Here is a 13,896-nt window from a genome sequence, read left to right as displayed (position 1 = left end):
ACATGCAGCCTTTTATAGTCTTTTGGATTTTTAAACAACATTGATTTAATATAATCAGCTAAAACAAATCCACAGTGCTACCCTACTGATATGAATAATACCTGAATTTCAAAAGTAGAATATGTTCAGAATAGCTGAAATATTTTATATTTCTAATGGGCTTTGAATTATGTTATATTTATAGAACTAATCTCTGAAAAAGTTGGGCTTCTGATTTTTTTCCGTTTCTTTCCCTTAATAATTTCTGATTCAGAATAATAAGTCTCTGCAAGGTACTTCTGGAGGACTATTTCACTGCTCAGGTGCTGTATGCACTTGACCTTCAGTCCCATGTGACACTTAACCTGAAGAATAGATTTAATCCTCTGAAAATGCACTATTTGTTGTGTCTAATGCTCTGGATATCACCTGCCTTCTTGCTTTTCACATCATAAGAATTGCATTTAACTCTTATTTTGCAGAAGGACAGTACAGTCACAACACTCACTGGAATTATTGTCTGATTCAGCAAATAGTGAGGATGGTCATATTATGGCAAACAGGAGAAGGGCAACGAACAAAGTTCTCAAGGTCAGGAGTTGAATCTCATCTTCTGCTGCTTTATGGTGCCAGAGGAACCAAAAGCACGTGAAGGCAGCTCCCTTCCCTGCCCCACCAATTCTGTGCAGAACCAGTTTGCCGCCTGGGAAAGAGCTGTGAGGGCTTGTTCTGCCACCAGGGAAAATCCTGGAGTAATGTTTGTGTTGGGAGGCAAATGGCAGTGGAGAGTTTCCAGCTAGAAGGTTTGCACAGCAGATTTTTATTCACAAAGCCATGCTGCCTGCCTCTGTGTGACCTAAGTGCTGTATCAAGCCAGCTCAGGGGAGAGTAAATGTCACAGTTAAAGCTGAATTTTGGAGCCTGGAACACTCAGGCAGGGTGTAATATTTGCTGAGGGACACTGGTGCTTTGATTACACGTCACAGGAGGATTATGCACGCTGGCAGCCTGGAGGGTTGTGCCAGACATCTTCTCCAAATGGGATCTGTGTGCAAAGACACTGAAAAGGGAAGGATGGCTCCCCAGCTGCCTCTGGACATTAGTTGATAGCTTTAAAGCATTCTTCCCCATCCTGAGAGCAGCAGTGCAGAACCACCTACCAAATCCTCTAGCACAGAGGAATCTTTTTCTCTTTGGAGAGAAATGAGTGTGAAACCAAGTGAGCAGTGAGAAAAGCTGAATCCTCTGCTACTTCTTCATATAAAAGTGTGCAGGGTTTTTTTCCCCTGTGTGTTTTCTCCTGAGAAGAGTGTCTCAAGCAGAACAAGAATATTTTTTTTAAATAAAATGCAGCCTTACCGCGGTGAACATCTAACTTGCTCCACTTGTTAATGTCTAGAACAAGTCCCAAAGAACTGTTTGGGATATTCATCCTGCCTGTATTGTTGTCATCCACCTGCTGGCATCACAGCCCATAGGTCCCCTATGTCCCATCAGCCTCTGTAAGACCAAACCAATTGCACTGAGGTATGACAATGCCAAATGATAATAGGGCAGAAAAATTGGTGTGTTTTAAAGTTTGGAAGGATAGGTTTTCTCGTGTACTGGATGGCTGCAGTGAGCCACTTAGAAGCAAAGTGAAAAAGGATCTTTTGTTGGTTTGTCTTTGGGAGGAAGTATTTAAAAACTCTTTGGAGTTACCAGTCAAAATGCTGCTGGAGGTGTTGGCTGTACATCTTTGCACTTAAATTACTGGACCCCAATTTGTCTCGCTGTGATTCGGGTTCTTTTGTTGGTGGCAGTGATTTTTCACCTCAGTGGTTAAACATCTTTGCTCACATGCTGAACAGCATCTAATTAAGAGTCAAAATAAAATAAAATCTGTGAAGGGTTGTAAAAGGGAAGTTTAAACTGGAATTCTGACTTTATAAAAGATTGCCTGCATATCCAGAACTTCACAGATAATTGAGTTCAGACTCCTGCCCTTTGGTGTAGGGGAATCCTACAAGATGATGAGTTTGCTGCTAGTTGCTCTAAATCTTCCCAGATTTTATCTGGTATTATTTGCTGTCTTTACAACTGAAAAATATTGTGTGCAATACATCATTTTGCAAAAAGAAATCTAAAATAAAAATAGCAGAGAGGTATGGTGCTGTAGCATTCTTGCACCTATTACTGCTACTTTATTAATGCATTTATAAGAAAAAAGATTAAATATTTATAAGGTTTATTCTGACTTGGCGTGCTGATATTAATCACATTGTCATGTGATAAGGTTGGAGCAGAAAACATATGTATCATATACATGCTGCTGTCTGAAACTCTCATTTACTCTACCCAATAACTTAATACATATAACACATGGCATGTGAAAAACCAAAATAGGAAAATGTGGTGATTGAAAAAACAAAAAGCAGTAGTTTCACCACCAAATCTGTGAGGATGATGCTGGGATACTTCTGTTTCTGTGGAGGTTGTTACTCACATATAAATGTGAGTAACATTTATACACATTTGTAAACCTTCTTGCCATCACCTCTGTGTTTCTACAGTATAAGTGATTTTACATATGATACCTCTTAGTTATTCTCTTTGCTATGTCCAAATGCCAGTTCTAGTAAACTGCCAAGGTAACACTCCTGTGGTGATTGACTGTTTGTACTGAGATGCTGACGGCCTTTGGCTTCATCCTGTGCCTTTGTCTTAGGCTGCCATGCAAGATGGAACCAGAGGTTTGTATTCTAACATCAGCTGCTCAAACCAGCTGGGGCAGGGTTCTTTACCTCTTCCATCCATCCTCCCTCCAGTGATATCTGCTGTTCATGGGCCATCCAGGCTCACTGCATGGCTGATACAATTCCATCATCCCATTGGGAGATGCTCCACCCAGGGGAGGAGCCCAGCATTCCTACCTGGATAAAAGCTGATTTTCAGAACACCAGCACAACCTGTTTGCACTGGGTTCCCAGAGGAGGATCAGACCCATCTCAGCACCACTGGACCTTCAGAGGGAAACTACTACCGGATAATTTTTTCAACAGAACCACATCTGTCACTGCAGGAGGAGTTGACTGGACTGATACCAACACCCTGACCAGGTCGTATTCTGACCCTGTCAGTGTTTTTATTCGTTTGCTTTTTTTGTACTACTACATTTTTGTTTGTTTGTTTTGTTTTTATTTTTGATTTATTTATTTTTTTTATTCTGTTTTGGTGGGTGTGAATGGTGAAAAGTAAAAGTAGTGTTTTAAAAGCACTTTGTTTGGACAAATGGTAGGTGACAGATTGTTTTATGCTTTAGAGTACCCAGACAAAATTGCTGTTCTTACTCAAAATAGAAAAATGCAGAGGATATTACTGGTAACCTCTTATCATTATGACTTTGGAATTGTGAGTTTATGTCTTACTTTGGTCAAAGACATTAATAGTACTAGAAATTCAATTCTACGGTTAGTTGATATCAAAATATTGACTTTTCTAAATGGTCTAAAATCTGCACATTAATTCTTAAATCACCCTGTAAATTACTGTGACAGACAAAGGAACAGAGTGAAGCTTGGAGGTTATTAGAACAAGGGGCTTCTTAAACACATTCTCCTCAAATCAATATTTTTTTAAACATTCTTTCAAACTTCTTTGTACATCTCTAGGGATCGAATCATTTGTCATCCCATCTTCCACCCAATTCAGTTCTCTTGCTTGCTTTCAGTGCCAACTTTCTTAATATATTGGGCTGATATCCCCTGGCTGGAGCCAGGCAAGATAGAGCTTTTTGCATACTGAGCTAGAAGAAGTTAACCTCAATTAGCTTAACAAGCATTTGTGCTCGAGCATCAGCTCTGGTGCAGGTTGGTGGCTGCTAAATCAGAGCTGTCCCCAGCTCTGCATGGCCTCAGGGCTCCTGCCACTGAAATGCAGACGGTGGCAGGCCAGTGTACCCAATAAAGTAATCCCTTCCCCTGTGAGTTTGAACAGGAAATTATGCCCATTGTTCATTTGGAAAGCAAGGCAAGTTTTTAAAGTGTGTTTTTCATCTCAGCAGCAATGTGGTTTAGAAAATAATCTACCTCAAACTAATGCTACTCTGTGAGTGAGTCTTTTGAGATTTCCTCCTCAGATTTTTAACCTTCCCCCTTTGATATGCTTGTCAGAGATTCAATACAGTTTATTGCAGTTACACAGGCCCTGCCCCAGTGTTTGTCCCCAGTCTGCAGGGTAACCCTGAGCAGGTCACTTGTGCTCCTGCAACCTGCCTGTCCCTTCTTCTGTTAATGAGAGTAACCAAAGCTGGAACTGCTGTAAGATCTCCTGCAGAAGACTGGACTTCTACCCAACAACTGAATGCTTCACATCTCCTCCAGTCCATCTGTATTGCATCTTTCCTTCTACAGCCTGCTGCTGTTTTTTGAGTGCATGTCCTAAGGGTGAATTTATGATGTTTGTATCTCTTGGTCTTCTCCCAGATTTGCCCTAAGTCAAGACAACACACGACACTGGATCTGAGGGGATGGCAAGGAGCTCTGAGCACCTCCTGACAGCTGATCTGGAGTCCTGGCATGACACAAATCCATGGATTTAACAACCCCCTTCAAACCAGAGGATCACGCACCAAAGGTGTAGTTATTATTACCCTGAGAACTTCTTACATGGTTTATCAACCTGACAGCTTCATATAACTCATCTCCAGGAGAATCTGCAGTTTCTACAATGCTGACTGGCAAAACTCAGGGCTAAGCGTGTGCTCAAATGCTGTGTTGGCCTAATTCCCAAGTCCTCTTGCTATACTTGAACCCAAGTAAAGGTCAGCACTGAGGGTTAACATTTGTCCCTCAATCTCTTGTTGATCTGTTTGTTCTTGTATTTCATTACAGTAAATATTCCTGGTAACTCTGCCATCTGATGAAATAATATTTGCTTTATGATTGTCTGAGAATAGCAAATGTGCTATGTGTAATCACATTTGGGAGAATATAATTTGAGTTTAAGCAAGTTATTTTTCTCCCACAGCAGATGTATAATTCAATTAACATTAATGTTAAATCTAGATATCACTTTACCTCTGCTGCACCACACAGGTAATTACTTTCTGGTTGACTTAAATTTCTTTGTAGCTGCAGTGATGAAATTATTTTTAATTCACCTGGAGTACTAAGTTTTGTTTGTAGAACTAGTGAGTCCTCTGTCTGATTCTGTACATTCGAGCATTGAACTGCTTATGAAAATGGTCTGATTCCCTCTACTATAAATGATCTGTTTAAAAACAGTGTCAAAATGTATAGATTAAAACACTCAGAGTTAAGGAATTATGACTTGAGATTGGAATCTCGGAATGTTTTTGCCTGTTCCTAAAGGAGATGTCCATAACTCCAAACACGAGGATTGTCACAGCAGTTTTGGGATGTTACTCACACTGGGCTAAGGATGAATGCAGGTGTCTGCATGCCCAGGCTGTTGAGCATTGCAACCCCCAGGCATCAGTTAAAATCCAACACTTGATCTTTGTGGCATGTGTTGATTTGACTGGGATACAGTTCATTTTCTTCACAGTAGCTGCTGTGGGGCTGTGGTTTGTTTTTTTTTTTTTTTTGTTGAAAATAGTGTTGCTGATACAGAAATGTTTGTGACTTCTGAGCAGTTGTCACCCAGAGCCTCTCCTGCTCCTCACCCACCCCACCAGCAAGAGGCTCCCCAGGGAGCTGGGAGGGGACAGAGGCAGGACAGCTGACCCCAAGTGCCCCAGGGGATGTCCCAGCCCATGTGGCCCCGTGCTCAGCACACAGAGCTGGGCAGGAGGAGGAAGGGGCACGTTTGGAGTGATGGTATTTGTCTTCCCAAGTCACTGTTGAGGTGATGGAGCCCTGCTGTCCTGGGGATGGCTGAGCACCTGCCTGCCATGGGCAGTGGGAAAGGAATTCTTTGTCTGAGTGTCCCACCATCCCTGACAGATGTGGAAGAGGTTTTGTACCTTTGTTTTTAATGCCTAAACTTTACATGAATTAGCATGTTGACATTGCTTTAAGAAAGTTTTTCTTGAGCTGAAAGCTTTTTTTGCTTAAACAACTTGCTAGTCACACCTAATTCTGTTTGTTATTTCAACACAGCTCTTCTCAAAAGTTGGTCTTTTAACTGACAAGATTTACTGGAGTGATACATTGATAAAAAGTCAGGGGCTCTGCTTGAGTTATTTTTAATTTTTTTTCTGGTGTTCTCAGAAGTGCTTTCAAAATGGAGAGTTTCTTTTAAAATACCAATTGATATGTAAAAGCCACAAAATATACACTTCAAGGTACAAATCCAGTTTATTCTCTGATAAATGGCCCTTTGGGGAAAATCAATTGCACTGCCAGGAGATAGAGTTTAATCATGTCTTTTGAAAGGTCAGATGAAAATGAAAGGTCGTACTCAAATTTATTCCTTCTCAGAGGATGAATATTTTGTATCTCAAATTGTCTTTGGCCATACCACTCTCTATATGTGTCTACCTGTACCTATATATATATTTATATGTGTATATACACACAACCACCCCCAAGAAATGCCCTCTTCAATTCTTCTTGTCAAAGCCATCTTATCTTCTGATTTATGATTAGTGACAAATTGAAGGATATATGGATGTGTTCTTGTGGGGGTATAACAGGATGACAGATCTGGCAGGAGCTCCTATTTTTGCCTTAAAACTACCTAAAATTCTCTTTGAGGAAGAGAAATAAGAATGAGGAGAGAAAGTAACCTTGGGGCAGCTTTTTCATAGCAATTGCAAATAATGTAAAATAAGTCCATTACCTAAGCCTGAAAGATCTGGATTCACCTAAAATTGACTCTGAGAATCCTTATTTGCGACAACTCCACACTGTACTTTGCTGTGGAATGAAATTTTGATATCTCTCTCCTTTACCATGTAATAGAACATAAGGTTGTTCTTAATTGTTGCTCTAGGGGTAGGTTTGCAGATTTCCCTCTCGAATTAAATCTGTTCTTGCATGGAAAATGAAACCAAATGCTGAAAAATGAGGAATGTTCATGTTTGGTGATGTAAAAATCTCAGCGTGAGAGGCTTGGGTTTAGCTTTTAAGGTCTCCAGCTTCACACTGCAGAGAATTTACTTCAGTGCAGGCATGGCTAGGTGCTATTAAATGGTCTATTAAGTAAGAAGTCAAATACTAACAACAGTAGTCGCCTGTAGCCTTGAATTTATGATTTCCTTAAAATCTATAGCTCTGTGTAGGCTTTGATGAGTGTTTACCATGCTCACTGCCCCTGGAAGTGAACCCATTGACAAATTTGTGCAGAGTGGAGGGGAAAGTTGCCCAGCTGATGGCAGTCCAGCTCTTGCAGATCTCCAGTCAAAACCCATTTGTTTTTCTCTAGACTGCCAATTTCTTAAATGGGAGCAGTTTCTGAGGGTTTATACACTCCATGCCTAAAACTTGTACTTTTTTGATAGGACTTGCCTCTTGTTCACTGCCTTATGTTTGATAGTGGCTATCTCATCTGCTGTGGACCTGTGCTAATTAAATTTATGCAAACTTTGCCCTCAGTGCCAAAGGCTGACACTGGAAGTCTTTAGAGTTTGTGCATGAGTTTCTTTACAGAGTTACTCGTGGAGAGAGCAGGCATCACTTTGAAAATGTCCACAAGCAAAGTGTGCCACTTGTGCAGGCTGGGTTTACAATTTATTTAGATAATTTATTTATTTAGGTAATTATTTAGATGCTGTGAATTATTCAGTTCCTGTTTTCTGGGTATTTTCCTGCCCTCCTGTGTCATTTTGCACCAAGATAAGTTGATGTAGAAAAGACCCCACAGAGCTGTCAAATCCCATCCCCCTGAGACAAGGGTGTGATGCTGTGATACTCTGGAGATGTAAAAGATTCTGTCACTGAAACCTCTGAGCAGAATGCTGAATCTCACTTCAAATGTTTAAATTCTAATGGCTTCAGTGGTAATTCCACATGTCCTCCTCTTAAGCTTTGGAACAGGAAAGACTTTCATCTTTTAGAGCCATCAGCAGACCTCGTCTCTCTCTCCTGACTCTGCAGAGGGAAGCAAGGCTGATGTGGCAGCAAGTAGAGATTCTGAGGGGAATGGAAGGCTGTTCTTTTATTTCTAAATTATTTTATTTAACATAAATATTCCCTGACTAATCAGGAGATGATTAAGGCATCCCAGATCACTGAAAACTTTTGTCATCATTATCATTTGTAGAATCTAACTGGATATAATTTCACAGAGAATTTTTTTTCCTACACATAAAAAAGAAGCAATAAAGAACTCATCAACTAATCCAGCTAACACTTCATATTTCACTCCTAGACCATTCCAGTAATCACTTATCATGTCATGCTTCATCCTCATGTAACCTAACCCCTGGGCAAAAAGAAATAATCCATTTTCATTTCAAAATCCTCCTGAAAGTAAGTGAACTTGATCCAAAGCATGGTGAAATAATTAAAAAGGCTTTCCTTAGCCTTGACATGGGTTTTGGGTTAGACGCTTTTGGAGAAATAAAGTATTCATCTGATGAAGAGACTATGTTTTGTTATGGCATTGAACATAAGAATTGAAATAATTAAATAATGATTCCTAAAGATCATCAAGGGTCAAGGTTTTTGCTGGGCCAGATTTTCCCTGGACAATTTTTGACACATTTGCAAATATCCATAAGGGCACTAGGCAGGGTCTTTTTTTTTTTTTTTTTTTTTTTTTTTTTTTTCCCCAAGGTGAAGTTGCTTACTACCTTTGCTCTCTTGCAGCAGCAATGAGAAAAGCTGCATGAAAGGCAAGAGTGAGTATTAAAAGGTTGGCTAGAGGCCAAGCTGAAATAAGATGGCACTTTGGGGAAACAGTGCATGTTGGACACTTCAGATGTGCATTAACCACACAGGAGGAAACAGCTACAGATGTTGAGAGGTTAATTACTGTGAGTGAAACAAAACAGCAAAGGTGGTGTCAAATTGCCCTACCTGGCTGTGTCTTACGAGCAACAGAAACACTGATGAGGGTTGGGGAAAGTGGTTACATTTATAATCAGTCTTGATAAATTATTGGCTAATTATCTTAATAGTTACATTTAACCCAATGAGATTAATTAGATACATTTTGAAATTCAGTTTTATCATTCATTATCAGCAAAAGTCACAGTTTTCTGAATAAAAATATTAGTTAAAATACAGACTAATACAGACTAAATACAGGTTAAAATACCACTTTGGTGCTTCAGCCAGTATGGGAGCACATATCTTATTTCATAACAGAGGCACTCAGATCCAAGCCAGAAGCACCAGATGTGGCAGAATCAATGTGCTGGATTTCAGAGATGTGATCCTGCACCCTGTGACACAACTGACCCTGCAGACATCTTCCCTTTAGGCTCTTCACACATCCACAGCCACATCAAGAACCTCCTCACATCCGGATGTAAATCCAGTCAGTGCCCTGTTTAAATCCCTGTGGAGATTTCCTGGTGGAGATTCTCAGGATGCACCAGGCAAAATATCAGAGACAAGTTCCAGCTGCTCATTCTTTATTTTGCACCCTAAGGAAGAACTCCTACCCTCCTACCATATACTAATATAGTGGCCAGAGGATTTGCACAGGAAATGGGAGACCTGAATTGGCTTTCCTTGTCTGCCAGGAGGATTTAAAGCCATGGATTTTCAGGACAGAGCTACATTAAATACACTTTGTGTGATATTTTGAAAGAAAAATGTGTGCTTCTGTCCATAGGGCAGAAAAGGAAGAGCTTCTAAGGAGAAGTAGTAATTTCTCACAGCACTGAGTAAAGGCTTCCCTCTCCTGTCTCTTACCCTCTATGCAATCACTTCTGTCAAAAGCTATTCTTGATTTGCTAGAATGCAGCAATATCCAGCTCTTGGATTTTGGATGTTGCTCGAGACACCTCAGTGTCTAACAGGATTTACTGCACCTTACTCTAATCTCCTACAACAGAAATAAAACTGCAACCAGCTCAAGTGACTTGAATCTGTAACCAGATCTGCAATTAGTAGATTTGCAGCAATTAGCAAAGGAGGAAATATCTCAGCAAGGATGTCAGATTGCTGTGTACATGATGCATATCCTGATGATTACAGGGAGCTAAGATGACCCGTGCTTGCCAGACCACTGTTGATTCTAGCCTCATCTCCCCAAATCTCAGCTGATTTTGTGTGCTGGCAGCTGTAGGACAAAGCTGTGCTCCTGCTCTATCTGTCGCTCCTGTGAGCCCTCAGAGCTGGCTGACCTTTCCCACCCCTGGGTGGCAGGCAGCCAGCTGTCCATCTCAGAGGCATGGCTTGTTTGATGTGACAAGGGTGAATGCACACCCAGACAATCTTAATCTCAGAGGATGAGTCTTTACTCACTGTTGTCTCAACAAAAGCTTAGCAAGGGTTAGAGATTTATAACTGGACTGCAGTGCTGACTTCATCAGGGAAGATGCATGAAGCTCTTGCATGCTGTAATCTATGTGCAGTAAAACCAAGGCACCAGGTTTCTTTTTTGAGGGTATCATGAGCATGGGACCCTCTGACTGAAAGGTTCAGTGTGCCTGAGACATAAAACAGATTGGGAAGCCACTTTTGAGATTCCAATAGCAAAATGGATGGGTAACAAGAAGCCACATTTTTCTTTGCCTAAATCGTAATTCCCCTGGATAAACGGTTGGATTTTTATATGCAGGTCCTTAACCTCAGGTCGTTGCATTCCTGCTGAGGAAACATACACTATCCCAGTGTTAGGTTAATGGAACTAGGAGCTTTTTGAAGCATAAACAGCATCTGCTGTTATCTGGCTGAAGTGCACTGTCCAGACAGATTTTTCTTTTGGTTAACCATCTTCCACTGAATAGAACACATTTTGATGTGCCTATATACTGTTTTGTGTTAATAACTCTTTAATCACTTGGTTGAAAATAACTCTGTAATATACCCCTCAAAGTTCTGTTTCCTGTCAGCCAGTGAAATCATCTAATTTTCTGATCATTTAAGATATTCTACCACACGTATTTCCCCTTAATCAAGGTTTAATTCTGTTAGGCTCCATTTACATGTACCTAATCTGACTAATTAGACAGGATGTCCTAATAGTCAAACTTCTGCAGAACTCAGGGGATAATTTAGGACTGCAAAAAGGCTGTTATATCTCAATTTGTGATTCATTAAAACATAGGAATTTTGAAATCTTGCTCAATATCCCCTTTTTATCTTTGCACCACATATAACAAAATTAATCAAAGAGGATTTTTTTTTTGTATCACGAATAAGTATATTCTCTGCATTTCCTCTTCTCTGTCTTCTTTAGGTCTTGCATCTTGCACATCTGATGGCACTGCCAAGATTCTGACACAGAAGTACCTTGGGGTTGTCATGATGAAGTGGAAAGAAATTAAGAACTGCTGGAAATCTGTGAAAGAAAATGCAACACAACTGGAAAGCACTGCAAGGTCAGCTTGCAGAAGGGTGACTCCACATGTGGGTGGAGGCGAGGGAAAGAAGCTTGTCACACTGAGTGTGATAAACCTTTAGTTGCCCTGACTTCAGGGCAGAGGGTGGAGAGAAAAAAATTAGGAGTGGGAAGGATGGTTGACACTAGGAAAAGAACACTTTAATAAGGGATAAAAGAAAATAGGGATGGTGCCCCAAAACAGTGCACAGTACCCAGGAGAATCCTATGGGGGAAACCAGCTGAAGACCCAGAACTGAGGAAAACATGGCAATGACAATATTTAGGGTAGGTCTGAGGGTAAGGGTCCAATCAGAAACTCGAACTGGGAACATAACCATATTTATACAATGTAACTGACCAATCATAAAAAACATAACCTTGTATGGAACAAGTTCATTAGCATGCAAACTACCACGAACCTTTGCTACTCATCACAACTAAAGGGATTTCCCATGGCCTTGGGTTTAGGGTTGCTTCAGCTTGGCCAACTCCCACAGAAGCTGTTAAATTTGCTATCATGTTTTTGCCTGAACCGATTTACTGTTCAAAGCAAGGTGGTCAGCACTGCAAAACCTGGTGAAATGTTTTCATCAAGCTTCCTTCCGCTGAAGGATGAAGTCACTGCTGTTTGTGGAGGAAGGTATGGAAAGGCTGAAGGTATGGAAAGGTTAAAAGTAATTTCAAAAGTCCAGAGATGGCTGCTCTGGTGAACTTCATGGGCACTTGTGCTCAGTGCCCTTTGTGTGCTGTCAGTCCCACGTTGTCAGGAGGATTGCTGGGATATCCAGCTGTGTGAGCTGGCCTGATCAGACACACAGGTACAGCTCATGTTTGTGGCAATGGGAAAACAGGAGCTGGCAGAATAAAAGAACCGTGTAGGAAAGATATTTCACTCGAGCAGATAAGGATATAGCATTGCTGTGCTTCACTGCTCAGCATGTAAAACATCTGTTAAAGTCTTTTGTTTTCTGTGTCCTTGTTGACATTCTCAAAATTCTATTAGACAACTGTATGCTAGTAAAATATTCCTTTTTGATACTATATACTGTAATTCAGTGCTTCCATTTGTATTTGCAGGAGACATAATAGAATATTATGTGATATCCTCCAGTTGTCCTCTGCTGAAACCTAAGCTATTGTGCTGAGGGAGTGAGTACAAAAAGTAATTTTCAGATAGATACATCCCAGTAAACCTTAGACAAAACTTTACATGTGCAATGGATGTTTTCCAGATTTGTAGCTCAAAACTTAGTTTTATCTCAAAAAGGGTAAATCAGTTATTTCTACTTTTTTTATATACTGCTGCATGTGACTATCTCTACATAAAATGGAGCCATCACTTTAACCTTCAGTATGCTGTACATGTGCATCTGTCCTGGTGTGTGTTTGCATGTACATGAATGCATTCTCTCTGTCTCCACCTCCATAAACACACACCATGGGCTTGTTCAGCCTGTAAAAAAACAAAGCAGATCTATCATTTTGATGTGTGCACTGATTTAATTTAGTTGTAACTGTCTTTTGGTGCTCTGGGGTAATTTTGAAAATTAAAGTGAAAAGTTCATGACATTTTATAATAGAATAAGGGAATTTTAAATTATTATTATTATTATTATTGTAAGAACCATGAAACATTGCTAAGATTGTTGCTATTCTTATTACAAAATGAAGGCAAATTCATAAAAAGGTGTTGAATGGATAGCTTAGGAAATAGGAAGCCTTCTCCAAAGCTGAGATTATACTGCCACATGACAGCCATTTCACATTGCTGAACTCTGCTCCCTCATCACAAATCACATCAATAAAACAACTTCCATTTAACAGGATCCCTGAAAACAAGAAAGTGATTACTAGACAAAAACTACATTTCTGTTTTCTAATTATTTGCACAGCTTATATATGTTTGTGTGTTTGGTTTGGTGTTTTTTTCACTTTTTGAAGGTTCCATGTTGAAAGAGCCATTGCTTTTTGCAGTGAGCAGAATCTGAGCAGAGTAGACAATTTCTCATGTCTTTGAGAAATTGAAATAACTTTGAAATCTCAGAACTTAAGTGGCACTGTGACACTGCGAGATCACATGTAGCTTGTGAAGGTACCAAGATAAAAGATAGCTCTGGGGTGCTCCCTATGGTGAAAAAGAAGGGAATTTCTGTACCTGATGTGTGGAATGTACCTCAAGTACCCATACTCAGAGCCTGGCCTCCTTGAGCAAAGTCTCAGCCAAAAGTGCAGTTTATACAGTACTTTGAATAGTCTATTGACTTTCAGGGATACACAGTGGGTGAAAAAGAGGTGAGGAAAAAATGAAAAGACTTTCTTTTTTTTGTTTGTCACACAGCAGCTTCCTGCTTTGACTTTTCACCAGGATTAATGCAACTAAACATGATCACTTTACCACTTGGTTCTCCACGTGATTTTGTGTATGATCAGCAAAAGCTTTCTTTCCTTTCTTTTTATTCTTTAGCTTTGATCTTT

This window comes from Sylvia atricapilla, chromosome 21 (genome assembly GCF_009819655.1).
Source record: "Sylvia atricapilla isolate bSylAtr1 chromosome 21, bSylAtr1.pri, whole genome shotgun sequence".
NCBI lineage: Eukaryota > Metazoa > Chordata > Aves > Passeriformes > Sylviidae > Sylvia > Sylvia atricapilla.
Note: the sequence above shows the minus strand (reverse complement) of the source record.